Source organism: Staurois parvus, unplaced genomic scaffold (assembly GCF_062004578.1).
Source record: "Staurois parvus isolate SC_StPar_1 unplaced genomic scaffold, SC_StPar_1.0 ptg001061l, whole genome shotgun sequence".
NCBI lineage: Eukaryota > Metazoa > Chordata > Amphibia > Anura > Ranidae > Staurois > Staurois parvus.
Window position 1 is genome coordinate 310,682 of NW_028318857.1, and position 7,833 is coordinate 318,514.

The following is a 7,833-nucleotide window of genomic DNA, read 5'->3' on the forward strand; positions in this document are numbered from 1 at the left end:
CCACGGAGGAAGCCACTGCTGTCCAAAAAGAAGATTGCAGCACGTTTGAAGTTTGCAAAAGAGCACCTGGATGTTCCACAGCACTACTGGCAGAATATACTGTGGACAGATGAAACCAAGATTGAGTTGTTTGGGAAGAACACACAACACTATGTGTGGAGAAAAAAAGGCACAGCACACCAATATCAAAACCTCATCCCCACTGTGAAACATGGCGGAGGGAGCATCATGGTTTGGGGCTGCTTTGCTGCCTCAGGGCCTGGACGGATTGTTGTCATTGATGGGAAAATGAATTCCAGAGTTTATCAAGACATTTTGCAGGAAAACGTACGACCATCTGTCCACCAACTGAAGCTCCGCAGAGGATGGGTGATGCAACAGGACAATGACCCAAAGCATACAAGTAATTCAACAAAACAATGGCTGCAACAGCACAGAATACGCCTTCTGGAGTGGCCCAGTCAGAGTCCTGACCTCAACCCCATTGAAATGCTGTGGCATGACCTTAAGAGAGCGATTCACATCAGACATCCCAAGAATATTGCTACACTGAAACAGTTTTGTGAAGAGGAGTGGTCCAAAAATACTCCAGATCGTTGTGCAGGTCTGATCTGCAACTACAGGAAACGTTTGGTTGAGGTTATTGCTGCCAAAGGAGGGTCAACCAGTTATTAAGTCCAAAGGTTCACATACTTTTTCCTCGCTGCACTGTGAATGTTTACATGTTATGTGCAATTAAACCATGGCAACATCTAATGTTTGTGTAGTATTATGTTCAGCAGACTGTGTTCTTCTATTGTTGTGACTTAGATGACGTTCAGAGGACATTTTATGCCCAATTCATGCAAAACTCCATGTAATCCCAAGGGGTTCACATACTTTTTCTTGCAACTGTAAATGTATAATAATAATAATAATAATAGTGTGTGACTGTGGGGGAGGGGACATTAGATTGTAAGCTCCTCTGGTATAGAGACTGATGGGACTGTGGGGGAGGGGACATTAGAGTGTAAGCTCCTCTGGTACAGAGACTGATGTGACTGGCTCAGTGTTCTCTGTACAGCACTGCGGTATATGTCAGAGCTATATCAATGTATAATAATAATAATAGTGTGTGACTGTGGGAGGGCATTAGAGTGTAAGCTCCTCTGCCGCAGAGACTGACGTGACTGGCTCAGTGTTCTCTGTACAGCGCTGCAGTATATGTCAGAGCTATATAAATATATAATAATAATAGTGTGTGACTGTGGGGGAGGGGACATTAGAGTGTAAGCTCCTCTGGTACTGAGACTGATGGGACTGTGGTGGAGGGGACATTAGAGTGTAAGCTCCTCTGGTACAGAGACTGATGGGACTGTGGTGGAGGGGACATTAGAGTGTAAGCTCCTCTGGTACAGAGACTGATGGGACTGTGGGGGAGGGGACATTAGAGTGTAAGCTCCTCTGGTACAGAGACTGATGGGACTGTGGGGGAGGGGACATTAGAGTGTAAGCTCCTCTGGTACAGAGACTGACGGGACTGTGGTGGAGGGGACATTAGAGTGTAAGCTCCTCTGGTACAGAGACTGATGGGACTGTGGGGGAGGGGACATTAGAGTGTAAGCTCCTCTGGTACTGAGACTGATGGGACTGTGGTGGAGGGGACATTAGAGTGTAAGCTCCTCTGGTACTGAGACTGATGGGACTGTGGGGGAGGGGACATTAGAGTGTAAGCTCCTCTGCCGCAGAGACTGATGTGACTGGCTCAGTGTGCTCTGTACAGCACTGCGGTATATGTCAGAGCTATATAAATGTATAATAATAGTGTGTGACTGTGGGGGAGGGGACATTAGAGTGTAAGCTCCTCTGGTACAGAGACTGATGGGACTGTGGGGGAGGGGACATTAGAGTGTAAGCTCCTCTGCCGCAGAGACTGACGTGACTGGCTCAGTGTGCTCTGTACAGCACTGCGGTATATGTCAGAGCTATATAAATGTATAATAATAGTGTGTGACTGTGGGGGAGGGGACATTAGAGTGTAAGCTCCTCTGGTACAGAGACTGATGGGACTGTGGGGGAGGGGACATTAGAGTGTAAGCTCCTCTGCTGCAGAGACTGATGTGACTGGCTCTGTGTGCTCTGTACAGCACTGCGGTATATGTCAGAGCTATATAAATGTATAATAATAGTGTGTGACTGTGGGGGAGGGGGCATTAGAGTGTCAGCTCATAAAGATCAAGGATGGATGTGTTCTCTGTAGTATTTCTATACTGTATATAATGAAGACGACTCAGACACTCACAGTAGCCGGGACCAGCTGAAGTCAAGCGACCAGTATTTTGAAATTGTTCTTTTATATGTAAATCATATAATGAGTTCGACATTTTCTGAGCATTCCTCTGTAGTATTAATTTAAAATAACATTACAATGTTTAAAATAACATGTTTATTATTAATAATGAAAAATTGAAATTATAAAAAGATAACCTAGCAAGGCAGACACAAATGTACATACAATATCTACATATTAACACGATTGTTGTCACGAGGTGCCCAAATGTCATGGAACAGAACTGTGAAGTCTGTGAGAAGCGAACACCACCCCCTGCTGGTTACCTACCTGTATCTCCATCAAAGTAGACAGACATGTGAAATGTTTCATCTATGATTAGTTTTCACCTTTTCTTTCCTCTTTTTCTCTATTTACTCTCATGCATTTGTGGAAATAATAGTGTCCAGCCTTCTCTGCTCTACCAACGAGCAGAGAGTGGGTGGGATTTAGGAAGGAGGGGCATCTGACAATGACGCGCGGTTCTTTCATGCCATTGGGTGTGTTCGTGGTGATGGGACATTATTGCTGGAACATAGTCTGCAAAGTTAGGCCAGACCAGGGGCCACGCTCACCCTCCTGATATGTGGTCTGGCCCGGGGGTGGACTGACCATTTGGAAACTCGGGCATTGCCCCAGGGCCCAGGGTCAGTAGAGGGCCCCTGTGTCCTTGCCCAAACTCCAAAAAGCCTATGAAAAAGGTACCAGGGGCATCTCATGGGGCCCTCTACTGACCCCGGGCCCTCGGGCAATGCCCGAGTTTCCAAATGGTCAGTCCACCCCCAGGCCAGACCACAAATCGGGAGGGTGAGCATGTATATGTGCGCTACCTATGGATAAATATCGCAGCAGGGGTGTCAAACTGGCGGCCCTCCAGCTGTTGCTAAACTACAAGTCCCATCATGCCTCTGTCTTTGGGAGTCATGCTTGTAACTGTCAATCTTGCAATGCCTCGTGGGACTTGTAGTTTGACACCCGTGTATCACAGGAAGAATATTTGTTCTTAAAGCAGAACTCCAAGTTTAACATAAAGACTTCGCTCGTTTCACACATGTGGTCATCTCAGCTGCTATTCTACTCCTCACTGTGCCAGCACTTTCTTACAGATTAATTCTTCTTTTTAAATCATTTTTATAAATCCTGAATAAGAATAATAAAGCTGGACCCTCATGAATGCAAAAATCCCTCCCTGCAGTGGGGCTGGCCCTGCACAGTAACATTTACATGGTCTTTTTTGGCCTGGTTCACACTAACGCAGTGTGCGTTTTGTTCGTTTTGCAGTGCATTTTGCGTTTTTACACACGTGTTTTGCATTTTATTTTTGTTAAAGGGGAAATGTTTTTTGTTGCCGGGCATAATAAAACACAAATTGCAGTGAAATGCACTACATGCGTTATAGCAGCGTCTCCATTGAACTCTATTATTTCAAAAATGCTGCTTTTTGCATTTAACCACTTCCAGTCCGGACATTTTCACCCCCTTCCAGTCCGGACACTTTCACCCCCTTCCAGTCTGGACGCTTTCCCCCCCCTTCCAGTCCGGACACTTTTACCCCCTTCCAGTCCGGACGCTTTCCCCCCCCCTTCCAGTCCGGACGCTTCCCCCCCCTTCCAGTCCGGACGCTTTCACCCCCTTCCAGTCCGGACGCTTTCACCCCCTTCCAGTCCGGACGCTTTCACCCCCTTCCAGTCCGGACGCTTTCCCCCCCTTCCAGTCCAGACGCTTTCCCCCCCTTCCAGTCCGGACTCTTTCCCCCCCTTCCAGTCCGGACGCCTTCCCCCCCTTCCAGTCCGGACGCCTTCCCCCCCTTCCAGTCCAGACGCCTTCCCCCCCTTCCAGTCCGGACACTTTTACCCCCTTCCAGTCCGGACACTTTCACCCCCCTTCCAGTCCGGACACTTTCACCCCCCTTCCAGTCCGGACACTTTCACCCCCTTCCAGTCCGGACACTTTCACCCCCATCCTGTCCAGGCCAATTTTCAGCTTTCAGCGCTATCACGGTTTGAATGACAATTGCGCGGTCATGCAACACTGTACCCATCTGAATTTTTTAGCATTTTTTGAGACAGATAAAACCTTATTTTGGTGGCATTTATTTACCACTGGGATTTTTATTTTTTTGCCATATAAATGAAAAAGTCCAAACATTTTGAAAAAAAGTGTTTTTCTTTTTACAATTTTGCAAATAAATAATCTTTCTTCTTGGTCAACATGTATTCAGCTATCTTTTCAGTAAAAAGAAATAACCCAAATTAGTTTATAACCAAAAATTATAATTTTTCAAAATGTTTTTACATTTTTATTTTATTTTTTTTATATTATTATTTATGTTTTTTTTATTTTTAACATACTGTACTACTTGTGGGGGGTGATGAAGATTTTTTTTTTTTACACTGATTGCTTTTACATCCATAAAGGCTGTAAAAGCAATCATTTCTCCTTCTCTCTGGCTGCATTCTTGCAGCCATAGAGAAATACTGTGTGAGCTGTGATTGTTTACAGCTTGTCACATGGTACAAGGCTGTTGTGAATAGCCCTGTATCATGTGATCTCTGTGATCATTCTCAGAATTCACACGTAGTAAGCAATGTCAGAAGTGACATCTTGCGTATTACTCTGCATGTGATCACTGATTGGCCAATCAGTGATCACATGATTGGGACCTCACACAGAGGTCCCGTACAGCGATCGGTGTCCTCTGGACACAGCGGGCACCAGATTGCGGTGCCGCACGCTCCCAGGCAGGGAAGCGGAAGGACGTTTATAAACAGCCACCTGCTCCTGCACTGCTGCCATCTGGCTATTTATGTACATGGGCTGGACGGGAAGTGGTTAAAAAAGTCCCTACTCTTTCCAAAAACACAGCAGCTCAAACAAGCTCAAAAAAAGCATAGATGTGAATGTGTCCAATAGGAAACCATGTTAAATGGACTGTAATCCGTTTCTGAAAAAAGAGCTAAAAATGCATTGGTGTGCACCAGGCCCTTAGGTCTAGTGGTCCGGAAAAAGCACTTTTACTGACTTGATCCTCCTCTCCCACATGCTCCCTCTATGGTGTTAGACTGGTGCCCAATTCTTTTCCCCTATGCTACAGCGGCGGTTTTTGGTCCTCTCACATCAGGTACAATGCAGTGCTCTGCAATGGATGGGAGGATGCTGAAGGACAGTCCACTGCAAGAGTGTAAGGGAGAGCACCAGCTGCCAGGGTAGGGGGGGGATTGATTAAAGCTGAACTGCAAGAATTCAGCCACTTTGTAAAATGTGCAGGCATGCTTCAAGTTAGGTCCAATGAGGTGCATGCCACCTTGTGGACTCATCTCTTAATTGACAAATGACAGTTTCATGGAGCTTTGGGAGGATAACTATTGCTACTTTTTCGGAGCTCCAATTCTTCTGATCTCAGCTCCTTCAGTTGCAAAGTCACATGCAGCTGCTGTGCTCACTCCTCCTGCTTAGTCACAGAGCACTTTGTATTATGTGAACTCATTAAAAAAAAAAATAAAAAGGCTTCTGTGAATGTGCAGCAGATGGGAGCAGCAGGCATAGAGATGCTGTGTGTGTGGAGACAGCATCTCTCCTCTCAGAGCCACAGAGTTTAGCATAGCTATCCTCCAGGAGCTCCATAAAACGGTCAGATGTAATACAAAAGATGTCCAGGAGGTGGCAGGCATCTCGTTGGACTTACCGTATTTTTCGCCGTAAAAGACGCACTTTTTCTTCCCCAAAACTGGGGGGGAAATGTCAGTGCGTCTTATAAGGCGAATATGGAGCGGCCGGTCCAGTATTTCCACCGCGGCCGTGTCAGAATACCGGGCCGGCCGCTCAGCTCTGCAGCGGGACCTTACCTGTTCCTCTATCCAGCGGCGTGCTGTCTTCCCGGCTTCTGTAGTGTGGGCATGACAGCCGGGTGCCCAGTGCGCATGCGCGAGAAGCGGTGCGCTTTGTGAATGGTAAGGCGGTACCTGGGACACATGACAGATCCCAGAAGCCGCCGGACCAATCACAAAGCGCAAGTGCTTCTCGCTCATGCGCACTGGGCACCCGGCTGTCATGCCGAGCGCCATTACAGAAGCCGGGAAGACAGCGCGCGGCTGGATCGAGGAACAGGTAAGATCAAACAAAAACTGCGGAAGTAAGAGCGGGTACCTGTCAAATTCAGGTACCCGCTCCCCACCTCCCCAAAGGTCAGCAGTCATCTGTACTGTCCGCAGTCTCTGGTCATCCCTGTGCTGTCCGCAGTCACTGGTCATCCCTGTACTGTGTCCGCAGTCTCTGGTCATCTCCTGTACTGTGTCCGCAGTCTCTGGTCATCCCCTGCACTGTGTCCGCAGTCTCTGGTCATCTCCTGCACTGTGTCCGCAGTCTCTGGTCATCTCCTGTACTGTTAACAATGAAAACCAGCGCAAACCCACATGGTCAATTACATTACTCAGCTTTAAAAAAACATTACTGTGCTGATAAAGATATATATAATAAATTATATATAAATAAATTGATATATAAAAAAATATATAAACATTAAAATCATAAGTCCAGTGACAAAAAAATCAAGTGACAAAAAAATCAAAAAAATCCCAAAAAATATATATATATAATTACAGTCCCGTGACAAAAATAAAACAAATTAAATTATAATTTTCATTTGGTTCTTCCGTGTTACTGATCCCTTCACCATGCACCAGTGCAGAAATCAACATTAGCCGCACTCACCAGATATTGGTGAGTCACACGCCTTTCAGGATTATTAAGGGCTCCTGGACCCCCTTTACTTTTTGTGAGACCTCCAAGTGCTGTTTCCTCTTATGTCTAGGTACCTCTTCTGCTTACTCCTCTCACCGAATCCCCCAAGGAAAATCAGGAAGAAGAAAAGACCATAGCGTGATACCGTAGTAATTTCTCCTCAAAATAATCTCTCCAGACCACTCACATTCTTTTGCGGGATATAGCCCGCCTTTTATTCAAAACAACAGTGATTTTCTTCCAAAATGATCCACTTTTCATGTACACCGATTTTTGTAAGAGACCCCACAGTTTAGTGTGCAGCAGGATGGCAGACCTCAGCTACAGACTCATCTACTAAGCTAAGATGGCCCCTTGGAACGCACCGCTCGGCGTGCGCTCCACTCACCGGAAATGACGTCAGACGACGGACCAGGCAACCGGAAGTGCGTCAACGCGTTTCGCCCCACCCACAGGGCGTTATCAAGACCTGTCTTGATAACGCCCTGTGGGTGGGGCGAAACGCGTTGACGCACTTCCGGTTGCCTGGTCCGTCGTCTGACGTCATTTCCGGTGAGTGGATCGCACGCCGAGCGGTGCGTTCCAAGGGGCCATCTTAGCTTAGTAGATGAGTCTGTAGCTGAGGTCTGCCATCCTGCTGCACACTAAACTGTGGGGTCTCTTACAAAAATCGGTGTACATGAAAAGTGGATCATTTTGGAAGAAAATCACTGTTGTTTTGAATAAAAGGCGGGCTATATCCCGCAAAAGAATGTGAGTGGTCTGGAGAGATTATTTTGAGGAGA